Source organism: Vipera ursinii (genome assembly GCF_947247035.1).
Source record: "Vipera ursinii genome assembly, chromosome: 2".
Lineage (NCBI taxonomy): Eukaryota > Metazoa > Chordata > Lepidosauria > Squamata > Viperidae > Vipera > Vipera ursinii.
The window spans coordinates 217,319,011-217,340,847 of record NC_139513.1 but is presented as its reverse complement, the minus strand read 5'-3'; the positions used below and the strand labels follow the sequence as shown (position 1 = coordinate 217,340,847).

General features: G+C 38.6%; 1 protein-coding gene across 1 annotated transcript in view; it reads right to left on the bottom strand.

The window, feature by feature from the left end:
- BNC2 (basonuclin zinc finger protein 2) overlaps positions 1-21,837 on the bottom strand; it is a gene marked incomplete at its 5' end in the record, with an annotated part of 300,006 nt that overhangs the window by 82,482 nt on the left and 195,687 nt on the right. The gene's annotated exons all lie outside the window — the stretch shown is intronic.

Here is a 21,837-nt window from a genome sequence, read left to right as displayed (position 1 = left end):
CCAGGTATCCAGCTGTGGGGTATTTTAACTTCTCCAACTAGAAGAAGATGGAGTGAGTGACATAGTGATACTGATTTTAATATCCCACCTTTATTATTTTTACAAGTAACTCAAGGCAGCAAACACATCCAATACACCATCGTTCTCCTATTATCCCCACAACAACAATCCTCCGGGGTAAGTTGAGCTGAGATTAGTCCAATGTCACCCAGCTGGTTTTCATGGCTCAAGCGTGTCTCTTGATTTCTACCCTGGTGCTTTAACCAATAGTAGATATACTAGAGGGAGCTATCAAATAAAAAGTGAACAAGTATTAAGGTCAGGGGGAATAATTGTGAAGATAACTTCACTAAACAATTTCTGTTAGGGGATCAGTGTCTATGGAGATTCTCAGTCATCCAGGCCATCTTTGTCCCAACGGTGATTTTTCCAAAGGCAACTGGACATCTTGGATGAGAAGCGAAATATCTTCAAGGAAAGACAAAGTCCAGTTGCCTTTGGAAAATGCACTTTTGGTTTAGGGCAGGGGTCAGCAACCTGAAACAGTGAAAGAGCCACTCGGAACCGGTTCCCTCACAAAAGGAAAAACTGGGAGCCGCAAAAAATGTGTGCACATGCGCGTACATGTGCGCATGCGCAGAACAGGGTTTGACTGAAGAGTGGAGCCAAGGTGAGATATGCACCTACCCTGCATATTTGAATTGATTGGTTGAACTTTTTTAGTTCCACTTTTTTTTTTGGACTGCACATGGCAGAGGACTGGGAGTTGCAGGAGATGGCTGAAAGAGCCGCATGCGGCTCCGGAGCTGCAGGTTGCAGACCTGTGGTTTAGGGCATCAGAAAACATTGTGGTTATTAGCAGCCCTTTGGATCAAGGGAACCCTTTGCTTGGAAAATTTAATAAGAATCACAGAAAGTTTAATTTTATCCATCCCATGCAAGCACTGGAGGTAACATAAAAGGCGGCCTTGAAAAAGGAAAATGTGAATATTCATTCCAAGTAGCTTTTACAAAATACTGTATTTTATTTTACTGAGTACTAATTTTAATGAATGATGCTTTGGAACATTTATATCAAGCTGCTGGGATCAGCAGGGGATTTGAAGAAGGTATAATTTTAGATATTTAGCTCTATTTTTCTCTATTGTCTGAATCCTGGAAAGGCCCCAAAGAAGATTTAACAAGACTTAAGCATAGTGTGACACCCTTCCACCACATCTCAAACAAGGAAGAAACATATATCAGTTCCTGAAGTTGTATAACTTATTACCTCCTCCTAGGAGCAATGGGAAAGAAAAGAAAATATGTATTGTGTTCCAACAAGACAATATAGTAACCAGGGTTACATGATCTGAGCTGAAAAAACTCTGACAACAATTGATGGCACAAAAAATTAAAGTCTTCTATATTTTTTTACTGCCGTCTGATAGTCAACCACATTTTGCAGTCCAAATCTGGTTGGCTGAATAGCAGCACAATAGTCTCTCATCGTTTGTGTGTGTGTGGGGGGGTTGTTTTTGTTTTCACTTCCATGTCTCTGGTCAGTGGGAACATGAGCTTCTCAATGAGTTTCAGTTCATTCCAATTTTTTTTTAGGATCTTTTAATTGCACCATTACATTATGGCTTAAATCAAAGCTAAGCTTGGTAATAATGAAGGTGGTTATGTTTTTAATAATCCTGTTGTGTCCTGCTGTTTAAAGTTTGATATCAGCTAGGAAATAATGCTATTACAATGAGCAGCTTGTTAATTATTTTAAGGATTAAGTGGCCAGTCTTAGTAACGTTAGGGTTATTAACAGTGTTTTGTGTGTACGACAATAATAACTTGGATGTTAAGACTCAAGAGAAGAACTATATTTAAAACTGTTACCCTATGGCACAGAATACATTTTGGGTGATTTTTCTTAATTAAAAGGTTTCAGTTTAATTAGTGTTCCAATGTATACTTCTGGACCCTTGTTTGGAACCATCTAAGTGGGTGCTACAGTATGTGTTTTGAAAGAACAGCTGTTTAAGCTAAGTTTGCTGATAGAATTCTTGCTGAGATGAGAGAAATAATAAAAGCATGGAACATGGGCAGAATATCCTGTCTCAAAATACAGGCTCAGATGGGGGGAAAATGTACATTTGGTCTTGGCTGATTAACATTTATCTGCAGAATCTTCAAATCACAATAGACTGGTCCTGCAACATATTGCCTTTTTCAAATCCTATCTTCTACTTTCTAAAGACTTAATAGTGAGAAGGTTGCTTACTCTTTTTTTTTAAAAAAATCTGAATTTGTTAGTGAAGTATAACAAACAACAACAGTAATAATAATAATAATAATAATAATAATAATAATAATAATAATAATAATAATAATGATGATGATGATGATGATGATGATGATGATGATGATTCTATGGCCAAACTTTCAAAATACAAAAAAATAATAATCTTTTTCTTCTCTTTTTTATCTCACACACTTTCTCTTCCTCACTTTTACAAAAAAAAGTATAAAAAGATAAAATGATAATCCTGATTCAACTCAAAATAGTGAATGGTGAATGGTGTCAGGATAACATTCAAACTTTAGATAAAGAAGGAAAAAAATGGTTTCCCTCATCAGTAGATAGGCAGCATTCCATAAAATCTGATCAAGCATTAAGTATAAAACATATACTGTAGGAAGAGAATACACTGCTTGAGAAGCAAGGCAAAATTTGTTTGTAAAATATCTAGGGATTAAATTGTAAATTGATGATTTTCTTTAAGAATCTAGTTGATAATGTCTTGTTTAGTTAGATTAGGGACAATTATTGTGAGATTAATTAATATTTGACTCTAACAGAAACTGCAGTCCTATTTCAGAAACGTACTTTCCTAGGAATATTAAAAAGTAGCCCCAATATAGGATAAGAAGAATGGGAAGAAATTTTTATCTCATGTGTGACTCTCAGAGCATAGGACAATCAATAGCTCTGGAACTGATGAATTTTATAATTTTGGTATCGATGGGAATGATCAACACGCTTGTTCAATAGCGTCATCTGTTTCGCAGGTTGTCAGAATGCTAGAAACCTGGAAGGAAGATTTTTGATTTGACCAGATTTTATTGTCAGACCAAAAGAATTGCGTTACAACAACAGTGCTTCTACCACAGAACCCGCAGTTACAGTCTAAGGCGACTGAGGCTGCCATTCGTAGAATTCTTATGTCAACAGGATCAGTAAACAAGTATTAATGTTTCTTCTGCTGAAACCATCTAAGGGGAATTCAGAGAAGCTAGCTGCAGAGAGCAAAGGATAAGATTGGAGAGGAGAATTGTGTCAGCCTCAGGAAGCCGGCGGGATACAGCTGATAGGAGAGTGGAGAGAAGCAGCTTCAAAGCTGCGCAGCGTCTTCTCACACAAATGCTGGGTTAATTTCACCCTCCTTATAAGAGGGTCAATAGCAGCCATTTCGTGAGCTCTAGGCGTTCCCTATGCTAATAAACACACCATCCTCAAAGCCAATAAACAGGGCCTCTGGGCAATGTAAAAAAAAACTGGCGTTAGCAGAAGGTTGTTATAAAGCCTGGCTTCTGAGTGCCTGGAGTGCCAAAAGATCCACCCTCCACCCCCATATGCTCAACCCCTCCATCTCCTCTCCAGCCGTCTGTTTAGTGTCAGTCAGTTGGGATGGATCCTGTTAAAGATCTGATGTTCACTGAAGACTCTAAGGTGTCTGGAACGCCTGCCTCTAATCATAAACACTACAGCTGGCAAGGATGTGATGGGGGTGTGGGGAGGGGGGGTGAAATCACCTTGATCCAGCACACATTCTCTTTGATGTGTCTGCAACAAGTTTGCTTGCCCAAAGAAAAAGGCGCAGGGATCTTTTTTAAACCTCCCCCCCAAACTAAAAAAATAATAATACAAAAATACAGAGTCTTGACACAGGCAAATCATAACCATATGACTCTCAGTACCATGCCTGGCTCTTCGTGCATGTGTGTTTTTGTGTGTTTCGGGGTGCATGTGTGTGTGTTGTGTATTTCAAAAAAAAACAACAACCCCAAAGAAGAAGAATCTGACAATGATAACATGAAACAGGTTTGAGAGATAATGGGAAATTCAGAAGAAAATACGTCCAAAAGAGAATTGGGCTGCCACTACCAAAAATGGAAAAAAACTCTGCTGCCAAAGATTGCTCGCTGTAGTAAACTTAAGCAAGAAGATGTTACTTAACAGACATACTTAACAGGCAAAAAAAGAAGAAGTTTTTTTCCTCCCTACAGTTTACATTCAGATATTGCAGATACACACCTCTTACTCTTCTTGATTTTTGAAGGAAGCTATGTAAAATAAAATAATTTTTATTTGATCTTACATCAGCATAGACTAATATTTCTGTAGAGTATTAGAAGTGATATCCCCCCTTAATGTTACTGTACCACAAATTCTTTTAGCATTGATAGCTTGATAAGCATATGGATATGAGGAAAAAGGGAAAAGAGAAAGATCTAAGGGGAGCACGTGACTCTGCTTTTCTAATTGTGCATCTTAATCTCATATAAGTCAAAAGACTAGTGAGATTGATTAGACCCTATTGTAAGAAGCATTTGGTCTAGTCCAGGGGTAGGCAACCTTGGCTCTTTTATTTATTTTATTTTATTTATTTTATTATATTATATTTACCGCCCTTCTCCCAAAGGACTTAGGGCGGTGAACAGGGCACATATAAAATGCAAAATACAAAAATTAAAAGAGAATTAAATAGGGGCCCAAACTAATACAATAAATAATAATATAAAAAACCCGCAATAAAAACCCCAACACATCCCCCATCAGGCCAGGCCGGCTTGTTCAAATAAATAGGTCTTCAGATCGTGTCGGAAGGAGCGAAGGTCAGGCGCCGTCCGGAGCTCAACCGGCAACTGATTCCATAAGTCCGGGGTGCCCACAGAGAAGGCCCTCCCCCTGGGGGCCACCAGCCGACATTCTCTGACTGGTGGCACCCTGAGGAGGCCCTCTCTGTGGGAACGCACAGAGCAGAGGGAAGTTGACGCCGGCAGCAGGTGAGCCCCAAGGTACTCTGGACCCATGCCATGTAGGGCCTTGAAAACCGTAACCAAAACCTCGAACCTCACTCAGAAGACAACTGGTAACCAATGCAGCTCGCGGAGCAGAGGTGTAACATGGGAGTATTGGGAAACTCCCAAGACAACTCTCGCGGCTGCATTCTGTACCAGTTGGAGCCTCCGAGTGCTTCAAGGGAAGCCCCATGTAGAGAGCGTTGCAGTAGTCCAGACGAGAGGTCACGAGCGCATGGGTGACCATACACAGGGCATCCCGGTCTAGATAGGGCCGCAGCTGGCGCACCAGGCGAACCTGGGCGAAGGCCCCCCTAGTCACAGCCACTATATGGTCTTCCAAAGTAAGCCGCGAATCTAGGAGGACTCACAAGTTGCGAGCCCTATCTACAGGGGGTAAAAGCTCACCCCCCCCATGGAAAGAGGTGGAATATTCTGAATATCCCGGGATGCCGGTATGCACAGCCACTCAGTCTTGTCGGGGTTGAGTTGAAGTCTGTTCCTCCCCATCCAAACCCGAACCGCTTCCAGGCAATGGGACATCACATCGAGGGCATCACTGGGGTGGTTTGGGGTCAAAATGAAAAGCTGGGTATCATCAGCATACTGATGATACCCAACTCCAAAACCACGAATGATCTCACCCAGCGGTTTCATGTAGATGTTGAACAGGAGAGGCGAGAGGACCAACCCCTGAGGAACTCCACAAACAAGAGACCTCGAAGTCGACCTCTGCCCCCCTGCCAACACCGACTGTGAACGTCCCAGGAGATAGGAGGAGAACCACTGAAAGACTGTGCCTCCCACTCCCAATCCCCTGAGACGCCGCAGTAGGATACCATGGTCGACGGTATCGAAAGCCGCTGAGAGGTCTAATAGGACTAGGACAGAGGAGTATCCCCTGTCCCGGGCCCTCCAGAGATCATTCACCAGAGCGACCAATGCCGTCTCCGTGCTGAGCCAGTCCACGAGTCATAAAAGAGCCAAGGTTGCCTACCCCTGGTCTAGTCAGTTTTCAAATCTCAAAGGGACACTGCACAAAATGAGTAGCAAGTTAGCAAGAGCCTTGGTGGAGCAGTGGGCTAATGCCTCCTTAAGTAACACCAGCTGCCTGAAATTAGTGAAGGTTCAAGTCCCACCAGGCTCAAGGTTGACTCAGCCTTCCATCCTTCCAAGGTAGGTAAAATAAGCTGACTTTGTAAAAATGCCGCTTGGGGGCCCCCGAAAGCCCTAATAAGCAGGCATATACATAGAATGAAGGCTATTGCTAAGCACATTGATTTGTGCTTCTTAGATTGTAAGCCGCCCTGAGTCTTCGGAGAAGGGCAGGATATAAATGGGATTAAAAAAAACACAAAAAACTAATGTCCTTAAGCGGCAGCTGATGTTTTCTGAAATTTGGATGGGTGGGGCAGAGAAAAGCCAATCAAGGAAAAGTTTAACTTTCTCCAGATTTCTCTAAAATCTATTGATTTTCCAACAGACATGCAAGATAGTCACACTGATATACAGGCATACCATTTTAAATAAAAACATTCATCACCCAAAACTGGATGGTGCTTAATGCAGTTGCCAGCAGGCTCCACTTGCGGAAAATAAAGTTATAGGTACAATGTGAAAAGAGGCAGTGGTGACTTGGTTCTTTAGGAATCTCCCATTTGGGCAATAAACATAAAAATGGAAAAAATACTCCCAACTTTTACTTCCTTCTGACTATCCCCAGTGGCTGCAAACCACTCTAAGCAAGTATTTCTTTGTCTCTTAAAATGAAGGGTGGCAGCTGGGAGGGGTCAGCAGAGAAGAGAGGAAACAGCTATTTCATTGCAATAACCCTTCTGTACAAATTGACCCGTGCAAATTCATCTGTGATTTTTTTTAATAGCTTGAAAGAACTCTAAAAGCATGGATATGCTTATTACAGGTGGGGATGAGACAGCATACAGGGCGGAGGTACAAAAACTATCCATATGGTGTAGTAACAACAACTTGTACCTAAACATCGGCAAGACGAAAGAGATGGTGTTAGACTTCCGGAGAAAAAAGGAGGAACCTGTCCCACTTTACATCGGGGAGGACTGTGTGGACAAAGTTTCCTCCTTTAAATTTCTGGGAGTCTACCTCTGTGAAGATCTGACCTGGAAAGTTAACACAACTCAGGTGGCTAGAAAGGCCCAACAGAGGCTTCACTTTCTTAGGGTCTTGCGGAAGAACAGGGTAGAACAACGGCTAATGACCCTCTTTTACCGGTCTACTATAGAGAGCGTCCTCTCATATGGTATTGTGGTTTGGTATGCTGGTCTGACAGCCGCAGACAGGAAAGTATTACAGAGGGTAGTGAGCACAGAACAAGACATTGTGGGCTGTCCCCTGACACCACTGGGTTCGTTGCCTTGGAAGAGTGAGGAAAATTCTCAGGGATGACTCACACCCTGGACGGTATCTCTTTACTCTCCTACCATCGGGTAGGAGATATAGGAGTTTAGCCAGCCATACCAACAGGCTGAAAAACAGCTTTTACCCGTGGGCTGTTAGGCTTTTGAATGGGATATAATCTCTGTGAACTTATGCAGAATTGACTTGGGAGGCCGGTGTGTGGTGTAGTTGGTTCACATGGTGTGGTAGGATGGAAGGGTTTGTTGTCACTGTGTGTTGGGGGGAGGGAGCACGGGGGGAGGCTCAGCTAATCTCAATGTACACATGTTGTACTTTGACAATAAAGGTTTATTATTATTATTATTATGGTCCTGAGTGAGATCTTAATGTTTACTGTTGGGTTACTCATTTTGAGAGCACACCATGCAAATAAGGCCACTTAATGACCACTCGCAAGCCAGAGTTTCATTGGCCATTATAATATTAAATCTTTTCAAAATTTAAAATTTAAAGTTTAGACAGAAGCCCATTCTACATTTCAGATCAAAGCTGAGTGATTGCAAAAAATGACAATCCCGTGTGTGCTTTTGCAATGTTTTAACTTTTTTTCATATCAGAAGTGGGTAGGCAGAGAGTTCTTCCTGAAATTCAATGTAATTTGAATGAAATCTGTACTCTGAGAGGTGCATGGTAATAAGGCTCCTTGGACACTTACAATCGCTAAACTGTGTTTGGTTTAAATCAGAATCAGAAGTTAGCATTTGCTTTAATCTCTCAAAAAGAAGATTTAAGCAATGAGAGGCAGGGACAGCAGGAACAGAGAGAGACACCAGAGTGTACTTTTTGTTTTAAGTTTGGTACCAGTATGTGCTAGATCAAGTTACACTGCTTCATGTTGCACCATGTCATCCTGACACCAATGAAACAAAGGAGAAGCGACACATTGTCAGTGAAACATAGCACGGAGCTCAAGGGAGGCTAAATCACCCTCTGTGTCATAGCTGGAAAATTTGGGAGCTGTCTTCCAAAACTATCTGAGGTTTTGCAGGCAATCTGGAATGACAAGCATTCTTTGAAATCCCACTGAAGGCTGCAGAGTCAGATAAGATTCAGATTTATTGAGTTTATGCACAGTTATACCAGGGAAGGGGGCACATATATGTTGCCAATGGTGAGGTAGGTGAATTATGAAAGGATTGATATATCCCCTTATTGAAATGACTGTTTATTCTGTTTACTGAAGTGCAAAAGAAAACTAGACATAAATGGTAGATTACACTTTCCAAGCCTAGTGCCATCCAGATATACTGGGTTACTGGCATGTCCAGCCACTGTATTTTGGGGGGCCTGTATTCCACCTGCCATCAGAAATTGCTTGTTATCTCAAAGGTAGAATGAAATTGTGACTGATGTGAGTTTCACGAACTGGCAGAAGCTTAGAATGGGGCTGATGCTGCCTTATATACTAGGGACTGAAAACAGACACAACACAAGGGATGGGGGGGGGAGAAGGGGAAAAAAAGAATTGATACCTGTCCAGATATCATGCAGACACTGCAATCGTATCTGTCTAATGTGACAAAATATCAGTGCTGTAACCATCCTAATTGCAGAGTGGATTGAGAAAGCTCAGCTGCATATCAGCTGAGCACCCAGACCAGATATTTGCACCGATAAAGTGGGGAAGTGTTAAAGAGAAAACATACAATTGATGGGAAACAATTACCTTGACAAACAATCAAAATAACCTTTAAAAACTCCCCTCCCCCTTAAGAATGCTTATAAAATCCTCATCTTTTGAATTCCTCCCTGGATTTGAGGGTTTTGCTTTGATGGGTATTTTACTGGAGCAGAACCAATTAATACAGAAATCTGTGGTTCTTCCAGAGATACCTATCAGGAATGTGGCAAGTATTTTTTAGAATATTAAAATACAAAATAAGTCCTGGGTGGATACCAGCAATTAAAAATAAACGCAGATTGCTTTTTAAAAAAAATACAACAAACCCACCTGTATTAAAATACTATTTATTTTTTTAAAAAAATATTATTTATTCTTACTAATATAAAATTACATAATTAGGTATCTGTGGATTTGTAGGGGAGAAAAAAAGAGAAAATAACATGAGTTATTCCATTTTAACAAGATCTTAGTAGACTACACACATACAACATACTTTCAGCTTTCTAAAACTATTGGTGATGTTTTTATGTATGTATGTATGTATGTATGTATGTATGCATGTATGTATGAATGTATGTATATATACTTCAGAAAAGTTTTGTTATCATAAAAATTTCCACTTTTTAAAGTAATAAAAAATAATTTGGTGGAGATTTATTTTTTTTGCTGTTAACCATTATTGTTAGAGACTTGAGGGCGTACATTTATAATGTTGCCAATATTCTGAAATCTTAATCTCTTATCTGACAGGTTCTATCAAAAACGACAGAAGAATAATGTTCTGAGGTCTCCATTCCTCCAAAATGTTTCGCAGATATTATCAACAGGTAGAGATCAGCCGTAAAAAGTCCTGTTTACCTCTTTGTAAGCATCAAAGGAAAAAGCTTGAAAGTGCACCCAGTTCTCCCAGGGCGATGGATTCCCACCTGCTGACCATGTCATGTGTTGGATCCTATTAGAAGTCATATCAAATACGAAGTATTTTCCCCAAAGGAAGCATCGTTCCCCACCTCTTAATTGCAGGAAAGATAGACGAGAGCTATTAACTAGAACTGTGCTTTCAGAGAAGAAGCACGCGCCCTGAAAGATTTGCCTGAGATTTGTACTTTAAGGAAGCAATTAGAATGCGGTTTCTTCAGAAGATGGCAGAAAACTTCAAAGACAAAACACAGAAACCAGTTGCATTCCCCTGTCCAAGCTGGTTGCCGCCTTTCTCCAAGCAGAAAAATCTGTTATGATCTCAAGGTGCAAACTTCAGTGAAACAAGCGTGTGTCCAGATACCAAAACAGCAGTCTCAATTACACTGAATCAAAGAATGCCAGATTGGGCCACAACTCACTCACAGATTGCTGTGTTCAGAAACTAAATCCTGTTGTGAAAATCTTGCATGCTTGAAAAAAAAATGTGCGCAATTGCAAAAGACACATTTCTGGAATCTTGTATGTGGCATTGCTCCTTTTAAAAAATTTGAATATCCTGTTTGAAAATTTTGTCTTTTACACAAGCAAGCATTGCTATTGATGGGGAAATGGACTGGGAAACCATTTAGAAAAATCTATAGTAGCATTAATAATAATAATAGTAAGTTGGAAGGGACCTTGGAGGTCATCTAGTCCAACCCCCTGCTCAGGCAGGAAACCCTATACCATTTCAGACAAGTGGCTGGCCAGTCTCTTCTTAAAAACTTCCCGTGTTGGAGCATTCACCACTTCTGGTGGCAGGTTAATTGCATTATATGAATCAACCCCATTTAGTCCTTCTCTTTCTTCTCCATTAATAAAAAAAATACTAATGTGCTTTCCAGGTTTAGTTCACAATACACAAATCTCTGGGATGTTAAAGCAAACACACATTCACTTGCATACACTAGAATTAAGATTATTCAGATTCTTTTAAATGTTTAATTGTAAAATTAGAAAATCAATACAATATTATTTTAAAAAAGATTATTCAGATTCTACATAAACTAGGGCCAAATTTCTTTAATGTAACAACAGACACCCCGTATCCCCCAAAACAGTCCTAGAAGGGAGAATTTGTATGAAGAGAATGACACAAATTGGTTTCTAAAAATTCTATTATAACAGTGATGGTAATATAGGTGGATAATACCAATCAAAATTGATTCTTCGGAAGGGGAAAAATGCTAAAAGTGGGATTGGAGTTATGTATGTAAATAAGTGAGCTCCTGAGGAGAGAAAGGGATATTTTCCCAAACGTTCCAGAAGCAAACTTAATCTTGTGAGCTCACAATCTGGAGTAGAAGGAAACTAAGTAAAAAGATGGGAGATAGAGAAAGACGTAAACAGAACAGCTGATTATGGAAGTGTGCATGTAGCATTTATTTTGCATTCAGTCCTTTCAGATTCAGCTAATATCAGTGGAAACTGTGAATATATGGTAAATAATACACTATAACAGGAATTGCTAACATCAGTGTGTTTGCATCCCAGAGTTCTGAGGGAGCTGGCAAATGTTATCTCAGAACCATTGCACCACATCTTTCAAAAATCCTGGAGCAGCGGAGAAGTACCTGAGGATTGGAAAAGGGCTGATGTGGTTCCCATCTTCAAGAAAGGGAAAAAAAAAACCAGACCCAGGAAACTACAGACCAATCAGTCTAACATCAATACCTGGGAAGATCCTGGAAAAGATAACAAAAGAACAGATCTGCGAACAACTAGCAGCAAACTAGTAGCCAGCACAGATATGTTAAAAACAGATCATGCCAAACCAATCTTATTTCATTCTTAGACAAAGTGACTAAACTAACAGACCAGCGAAATACTGTGAACGTAGTATACTTAGATTTCAGTAAGGCATTTGACAAAGACCACAGCCTACTGCTTAGTAAGCCAGAAAAAGGTAGGATAGACAAAATCACCATCAGATAAAGCCTTGGTGGAGCAGTGGGCTAATGCCTCCTTAAGTAACACCAGCTGCCTGCAATTAGTGCAGGTTCGCATCCCACCAGGCTCAAGGTTGACTCAGCCTTCCATCCTTCCGAGGTAGGTAAAATGAGGACCCAGATTGTTGGGGGCAATTAAGCTGACTTTGTAATAATGCCGCTTGGTGTGTGTGTGAAAGCCCTAATAAGCAGGCATATACATAGAATGAAGGCTACTGCTAAGCTTGTAAGCCGCCCTGAGTCTTCGGAGAAGGGCGGGATATAAATGGAATTAAAATAATAAATAAATAAATAAATAAATCTGTAGCTGGCTGACAAACCATACTTAGTAAGTAGTCCTCAGTGGTTCTACATCCACATGAAGAGAACTAAGCAGTGGGGTACCACAAGGCCCCATGTTAGGCCCAGTACTCTTTAATATTTTCATAAATGAATAGAAGGGGAACTCATCAAATTTGCAGATGACACTAAAATGGCCAGAATAACCGACACCCTAGAAGACAAGCTCAGGATCCAAAAAGATCTCGACAAATTTGAACAATGGGCCCTATCCAACAAAATGAATTTTAATGTGGAAAAAAGCAAAGTTTTACATTTAGGCAGGAAAAATCAAAGGTACAAGTACAGATTAGGCGAGACCTGGCTTAAAATCAGTAACCGTGAGAGGGACCTTGGAATCTTAGTGGACGATCACTTAACCATGAACCAGCAGTGTGCAGCCGCCGCCCAAAAAGCTAATAAAATCCTGGGTTGTATAAACAGAGGCACAGAATCAAGATCACACAAAGTATTAGTACCACTTTATAAAACCCTAGTAAGACCACACCTGGAATACTGCAGCCAATTTTGGTCACCATACTACAAAAAGGGTATTGAGACTTTGGAAAAAGTTCAGAGAAGAGCAACTAAAATGATCAAAGGCCTGGAGACTAAAACATATGAAGAATGGCTGCAGGACTTGGGTTTGGCTAGTCTAAAGAAAAGAAGAAAGAGGAGTGACATGATAGCAGTATTCCAGTATTTGAGGGGCTGCCACAAAGAAGAGAACATCAAACTATTCTCCAAAGCACCAGAGGGCAGGAAAAGAAACAATGGTTGGAAACTAAACAAAGAGAGAAGCAACCTGAAATTAAGGAGAAACTTCCTAACAATGAGGACAATTAACCAGGGGAACAGCTTGCCTTCAGAAATCGTGGGCGCTGCATCAATGGAGGTTTTTAAGACAATGCTAGAGAGTCACTTGTCTGAAATGGTATAGGTTTGCCTGCTTGAGCAGGGGGCTGGACTAGAAGACCTCCAAGGTCCATTCCAGCTCTATTCTATTCTAAGGTTCCCCTTGTCAAATCCTGGTGCATACGTACACACCCACACAAAAACCTACTTCCCTATTGTCAAAAGGATTTTGTAAAGCAAGCTGCGGTAATCCAAAATTCAGCCTAGCTTTCTGTCATGACCTGAACATTTAAGCAACTGTGAAGATGCTCGGGGATAATACCTTAATACATTTTACGTAGCCAGTGGGCAAAAAAGATTTTCAGTGAAACGGGAATGTGTGCTTTTAAAAAGTCTTGGTGATCTCAATAGAGCCTCTGGCCTTTTGTTACTACTTACTGTTCTACAATGTTCTACAAAGTCACTTCTGAGTTACCTTATTCCTTCTCATTGCCCACCCAAAACACCTGTGTGTTAGAAAAGCAGAGCTTTGTATCAGTTTTTGCATGTCTACCAGGCAGGTACTACACTACTTTGCAGTCACCATTTTTCAAATGGACTTCCAAAGTGGCCGGGTGCTGTTGTTTGCAATCGGAGCAGCTTTTCTTTCTATCTACATTCCTTTATATTGTTTTTAACAGACAAAACAAAAGAAGGCAATAAAAATATTTTGCTTCCTGCCCACTCTTTCCCACTTAGCTTTCCATATATTTGTCCACCCTTGGGACGATCCATGACAGTATCTTTTAAACCCACCCACCCCACACCAATAACCCAACGAAATGAGCCTTTGGCCCGAGGCATTTGTTCATTATATAAATCAAATAAGCTCCAGAAATAGACACAGAGGGACTGGTAATGCCCAGTGAATTCTTAATGCTTGGCTAAAATGATTTGGGTGCATTGCATGCAGATGTCAGGTATTTAATAAAGAGCTCCATTGTTCAGGCCCCTTCTTCTCCTCCTCCTCCTCCTCTTCCATTGCTCCCAGCACTCCTTCAGGAAGGGAGGAGGAAGGGAGAGACAGCTATTCCAGCTGGGCTTGGAAGCTTGTTTGAGTCAGGAAAACCACAGCTCATAAGCAAAGAGGAAGCATAATGTTCTACAAGGACAAAACATTAGCAAAAATGTCACTCAGCCCCAGTTCCACATGTTGGCTGCCATGGCCCCTTCCTTCAAGCATGCCCGACTGATATAAATTCCATCTGCTCAGCAGCCAAGTGACAGAGAAGGAATAGCAGCATCTGGTCTCTATTGCTATCGGGTTTTTGTTCCATGTTATACCTTAGCTAGAAACATATGAAGAGATGAAAATGCTGGCAAGCAACTCAAAGGCTGCACTGGCATAAGAGAGGCTTTCTGATGCTTTTCACACTTCACTTTGGATTTTTACAGAGAAAAAGGCGGGGGAATGTTGATAAACTCGGCTTTAGGAGCCAAGGCCTGGAGGTCATTTGGTCTTTGAGTGCATGTTTGTATATTGTTGAAAACCGAACAGCAGATTTTCTTTTGAAAGGGAAACAAAAGTTAACCAAGAATGCAAGCCTACACCGAGTCCCATTTAATTCAATGGGTGTTATTTCTAGGTAAACATGGATAGGATTGCACTGCGTGAGAATGTAACTCTACAACTTTCCCCTTCCCTTTCCTCTTAAATATCCACTGGTTTGGATCTGCTCCCAAAACACTTTATATTCTTTGGAAGAGCAGCTGGGAAATACCAGAAGAACAAAACTGATTAGTATTTGATTAACCCTATGATGTCTAGCAACGTGGTTAATTTGCTGAGTGAAGCAGAGAGAGATAAAGATGAATGCAAACATATATATATGCATGCAAAGACTACAATTACTGAAAGACATGAGACGCTCAAATAATAATTTTCCTGTATTTACATAAAATTATATTAGAAACAAATGCAGCTTTTACTTATTTGTATATTCTATAAGGGACGCAGTGGCTCAGTGGGTTAGGACGCTGAGCTTGTCGATCAGAAGGTCAGCAGTTAGGTGGGTCCAATCCCGAGTGCCGCGTAACAGAGTGAGCGCCTGTTACTCGTCCCAGCTTCTGCCAACCTAGCAGTTCGAAAGCACGTAAAATGCAAATAGAAAAATAGGGATCACTACAGTGGGAAGGTAGCAGCGTTCCGTGCACCTTTAGTGTCTAGTCATGCCGGCCACATGACCACGGAGATGTCCTCGGACAAGCGCTGGCTCTTTGGCTTTGAAACGGAGATGAGCACCGGCCCCTAGAGTTGGAAATGACTAGCACGCATGTGCGGGAGAACCTTTACCTTTTTATATTCTCCCAATGCTATCAGAGCATTAGAAAATCATCTCATTTGGGAGATATGGCCACAAACTAAGAGAAAGTAAATGAACAGCAATTAAAATGATATCGTAATTCACCCATATGCTCTAGAAGATGTGGAATAGTGAGAAAACATAAGACAGTGAGTTGTTCCAGAGTACACATAAATGTATAATAGAGCCTTAAAATGCTTAATTATTAATCAGAGTTAAGAGAAGCTTTTATGTAACAAACAAACAAGAAAACACCACCATGAACTTCCCATCATCCAAGTTCTGTCATCCATTGCCCATTAGTATGGACAATGATGTCCAGATGTGTCCATATATAGCTTTCAGAACCAAACATCCTATGTAAAAGAGGTATAATAAAGCCTATAGGCTACCAACAGGCAAACCCATGCCACTAAATACTTCATATATCTATCCTTTTTCAACAGTTGGATCCATAAAAAATTAGCAACAAAATAGGAGCTATAAAACGATGTACATGATTGTACATGAAATCATTGTAGATGAATGGCCTAAATGATATTGAAAACTTTTCCTGTCTTATAAAAATGCTTTCGGAAATATACTATACTAGTATAGTTATTTTTTAAGGAAAAAATGCTGCGATTTCCTGATTATTAAATGTCATTTAATAACATTTAATAGTTATTTTAAAAAGTCTGGTCTCCTAACAACTAGAAATTCTGGGGGGAAAAATCCCCGAGATTGAATGTGATTCTGAGAACCTATAATGGCAAGAAGACTAGACTGAAGCAATAACTAGGTAGTTTATAACTTTCCCTTAAAAATCTGAATAATGTTCAAATAAGTGATAAATTGGACTTCATTCAATGTGTGAGGTGGCTTGTGGGAGAAGCTCCTTCCATCTGTTCCCCATATGCTAACAGTGGTACAAGTTCTTAATGCAGTCCACGTGGGCTATGAGATATGATACAGTCACTTGAATACTCTTGAAGAACACCGCTGAAATGGAACACTGTGCAAACAGTCCATTGCTGTTATCAACATATAGAGGATTCTAACAATTAGGGAAAGATAAATTAAGGAGGCCTCTCCTATGAATCAAGTAGGTCTAAGTCCCAAAATGGCTCACCAAAATTTCCTATAGATTTTTATCTTTTAAAAAAATCTATACAAAATCTACTCAGCAGTAAGTAGATTTTTCTACTGATCCATGCAACTATATCTCTGACATATCTGAAATTAAACCTACGATGGAGTCACATAAAGACCTCTCGCTAAGAGAAAGTGGAAATTAATATTATTTTATTTCTTCACATGAAACTATATTTTCACTTATTTCTAGAAAGTTATACATTAGTTATCTCTGCTTGTTTCCAGGATTAATTTAAGTTTCTGATTCTATCTTTGAGATAATGATTATTTTCTTTCAAATATTTTACTCTGCGTATTCCATTCAGTATTTGAAATCTTGCATCAGATTCCTTAAACACGTTACATATGAAGGAAAGTTGCTAAGAACAAGATATTTTCTGTAGTGGATCTCACTTTGTGAAATGATGAAACTCTTGGACACAATGTTCTTTTACCTATTCAGTTAAAATATGATTGTTCCAAGTATGGTTTTAGTATTCCATTTATGATTATATTCTTTGCAGGATAAATTGCATTGCAGATTTTTAAAATATGTTTTTATCTGGTAGGTTACCTTGAGTTTACCTTGTAAAAAAAAAGCTAGATAGATTTTAAAAATAATACTATAAATATATTATTACCAATACTTGAGTACTAAGTATGAACTATGGCCAGGATTTAAACTTCACGGTACCTGAGGAAAAAAATAATTATATAATACTTAAGTATATATTACCATGCTCATTTGAGAGCCATTTTTACAGAAAGAAATTTTCTTTTCTGTAAATTGTAGTTAACTGCAGTCATGAACCTGAAGTTTATTGCTTCTTCAGGTGATGGACTGGATGGCACTTCTCCATGCTGACTGACTACCAATTTATATCCAATTTCCCTTCAAAAGATTCTGGGCAGCTCATATAAAAAAATTGTCCTCATTAATGAATTGCAATAAATCCCCAAATTAAGAATAAAATGAAATTTACAATAAAAATTGATTAAATCTCAAAAGTTTTAAAACAGAAATAATACTTAAGCTCCAAATGAGACATGTTAAAACCATGAACATTATTGCTTTCCTGAAGGCCAGCAGTATACAGTATATGTTCTATCCCAAACTGGGATAGAGACAGACTATACCAAAGACTGGGAGCAGCCACAGAAAAGACCTGTTTCCTGTTTCTCTTTCTTCCAACATCATATAGGGAAGAAATCCAAAGTATCTCTTCCTGGATTGCTTCAATTAAAAAAAAATATCAAACTTTCCCTGTTTCAGAATAGCAACTGAGTTTGGGGATTTTAAGACAACCTCACTGGCAAGTGATACTGTTGAGGAAAAGTAAAGTACACATGTCCTGTCACATAATCTCAAATTCTTGCTCTATGGACCATCACTTTACACTGTCTAACAATAAGACTCTATGTAGTAGCATCTTTTCAATTAAAATGTGTTGCCATGTTTGTCCTTTCTGACATGGACACTATTTTTTTAATCTAATAAATACAAATCAAGAAGCACTGTGGCACAAAAAAAATATCCAAATAATTTTCACTTTCTGATAACCATTTAATTATCCGGGAAAATTATTCTCTTCTGCCCAGGCCTGTATAATGTTTTATAAATATATTATTCGGCCCCCTTTAGCGCCAGCTTGATGAGTATATAGAAAGGATAAGAAAGAAGCTATTGTTTTAAGGTTTAAATTCTTTTAATATTTCAATCCACAAGCAAAATATTCAATACATAAATAAAACATATTCTATATTCTTTGTCCGAGAACATAAAACTTTTTTTTATTTAATCAAGTAATTTGTATGTTGCTTACTATAACAAAATAGGCAATAAAACCTAAATCAAAAACTTCAAAAATACCTTAAAATGTTGACACAGCCTATTATGATCTTCAAAACATATCTCCAGTGCCTCAGTGTCTGTCCATAATTTCATCTACCCGAATAATCAATTGAACTGCTATTTCTCTACCTATCTATCTATCCCAAGGGCTTGCATGCTGGGGCCCTTCAGATACTGTTGACTGATTCTCTCACAAATCTTTGGTTATTCTAGCTAGAGCAGATAAAAGTCCAAAGTTATTGGAAAGATTGCATGCCCCACTCTCTACTCAACATGCTTTTCTTACAACAAAATACAATACGGATATAAACTTTATTATAATTCACAAGTCCTGCAAAATCTACTTGAAAAAAGTTTTTTCCCCCCTCCCTAAAAAGCTAAGGTCAGGTAATGGTAAATGGCACTATCAAAGCTCTTTAGAAGGTGAGACAAACTTTGCTTTTAATTCCCACCGGGCAATCAGCAAAGCATCACAATCAATGTGGTGTATCATATAGTATTACATAAACTTAATTACGCTATATTATGGGCAATACAAACCACTGGGGTAACATCATTGAAATCAATAGAGCTAATGCCAGAAAGAACTCTCTGAAGCTTATTGCTCATGCTGGTAGTCGATATGATATTTCTTAAAAGGCAAAGGACTTTGTAAATATGGGTGCTTTGCTTGTGTTCAGCTGCACGGGAGTAAGAGTGCTACAAGTCGACTGCCTACCTGTGAAATGCATCAATGTAATTTCCCGTAAGTCAGGTCCTTGAAATAATACAGCTGCTGCAATGAGTGAATAACTGATGGGGCTTCTGTGAACTTCTCTAGCAGGCCAGAATATTGCTCTAGTGTGAATGACAAGTGATGGGCCAAATCACAAGGGAGCTACCAATGAGTTATTAACGGTGACAGGTACACTACCTGGGAGACAGGTTGAGAGGGGAAGAAGATTATTTATAAGCGAATAGTTAACAGCTGTAGCTACTGCTAAGCATTACATGGATGCCACAAACGGTAGAATTCAAATTGTGGGTTATTCAAGCACGAACAACTGCCTGTCACCAAACTTGCAGCACTTCGCTACAAATTAAGGCGGGAGAGATGAGACGAGACTGGAGCGATGCCTCAGTCACGAAGGCAGCGTCATCTCAGAAGCTGAGATAAGAACAGAGAAAGGGGCGAGATAACTACAAGCTGAATTATGATTCTTAATAATAACAATGAATTGGCAACAGCAGCCTTTTAATTTTTCCTCAGGGCTTCTCGCAGAGGAACATATGCTGAATGGGTTTGGAGCTGAACAAAAATAAATGAGAGGAAAAGCACAATAAAACAGAAAAACAAGGAAATGTCTTCAGCTAAGTTTTTGTTTAATAGGGGAATTAATAAATGCTGGTGGGAGCGATAATCTTTTTCTTTCTTTTTCTTCTTTTTTTGCTGGTTGATAGTGGATTAATAAAATGCCAATTTGAAAAGGCCTGATTTTTTTAAAAAAAGAATTGTTTTAGACACTAACAGTTCATATTCAATAGCACAAATATAGCCACATTAATGACTGTATATTCTCACTGTGGTAAACTGCAAATATAAGAATGGAATAATATATTTGCAGAACAAGAGAAAAGTGCACCCACCCAACTATAAAAGCCACTCATTGTCATATTTTACTTACCTATCACCTCTCTTTCCCCCCACCAAAGGAAATATCTATAATCTGGAGTACAAATTTTATTACATGTCTGTAGGGTTAGGGTTAGGGTTAGGGTAGGAATTTGTATTGAGTGCCATGTCAATAAGTAATAAATGTCCAAAAAAACCTTCTTTATGCAAAACTGCACTTCTTTATTAAATAAATTAGGAGTTTTTTTATGGAGATTGTATCATGTGATCTATAGTTTTATGATTAAGATGTTTTTTAAAAAAAACAAAACATCAGGACAAACTAAAAGTTAAGAATGGAGATGGGTTGGTATGGCTTTTATTATAACCAACAATTTTAAAATAATTGGGTTCCATGGATTTTCAGTGGTGAATATTTAAGCACTTAATTTAATTCTAATTGGAACAAATGCAATTTAAAAACATAAATTGTGCTACATTATGTCATCAATTTTTTAAAAGGTAGGTTTAAATACTATATATATATATATATATATATATATATATCTTTTATTAGATTTTTATTGCGTCTTTATTACTTTATAAGTAATTCAAGGCAGTGAATATACATAATACCCATACATAATCCTACACAATTTTCTTAAATCTCTTGCATATTATTATTATTATTATTATTATTATTATTATTATTATTATTATTATTATTATTATTACTACTTTTATTATTTTACAACACATTATAATTTACAGTAGAATGGCTAATGAATCATTTTGTTACTTCTACTGACGATGTATTAAAAACTCATTGTACCAGATCAACGGCACACAGGCTAATACAAATCAGGCAGAATTGTCACCATCACTGTAAAGTATTGGTCAGTCAACTTTTGAGCAATTGTTAAAACTCTACATTCAATGATCCAGTTGGAATATTTTTACCCCAACAAATGCAAAAAGCTTTGCTGCCTATTGTATACAATAAAGAAAATAACATAAGCTCCTGCTCTACAACCAACCTCAGACGCCTGGAATATCCAAAGGGATATGGTAATGCTCTTTAAATTAGATTCAAATAAAAAAATACTATCAATAGCAGATACATACAAAAGAAATAAACAAAATGAATATTGCATACAAAAATAACAAACCAAACAAACCCAAACCCCAAACAAAATATCAGGATCTCTTCTGTGAAAGTACAAGTTTTGCAAAACAAACCACTGTTTGATTATTGTATAACGTTGTTAAAACCTCATTTTCTTCAGTGTTGAGATATATCTGGAAGAATGAAGTCCAGATATCAGCATTTGGTTTTTGTGTTCCCAGATCACTAACGGTTAATGACATATGTGAAATAGCACACAGACTTTCTTCTTGCCCTTGGTAAATTCTAGCATGATCAATGCTTTTGGCATTTAGGGTAATATACATCTGGCACACATATCTCTTGGCATCTGAGTTAACACTGAACTTATCCAACTTCACTTACAAACTGCCTTTTTTATTTCCAAAAAAAAGTTCTTCCAGCAGGACTAATTCTCCCAACTATTGAAGCATGATACTGGCTTCTACTTTACAGATTTTAAAAAATTTAGAATGGGTAGCATGTTTGTTTTTCAGCTGTTAGAGAAAGGCCATATGTTTCAGTTGCTTTTGTAGTCAGGAAATGCAGTGGCAGAAGATAACATCTGTATCTATAGAAAAGCCTTGAAATTCTTTAA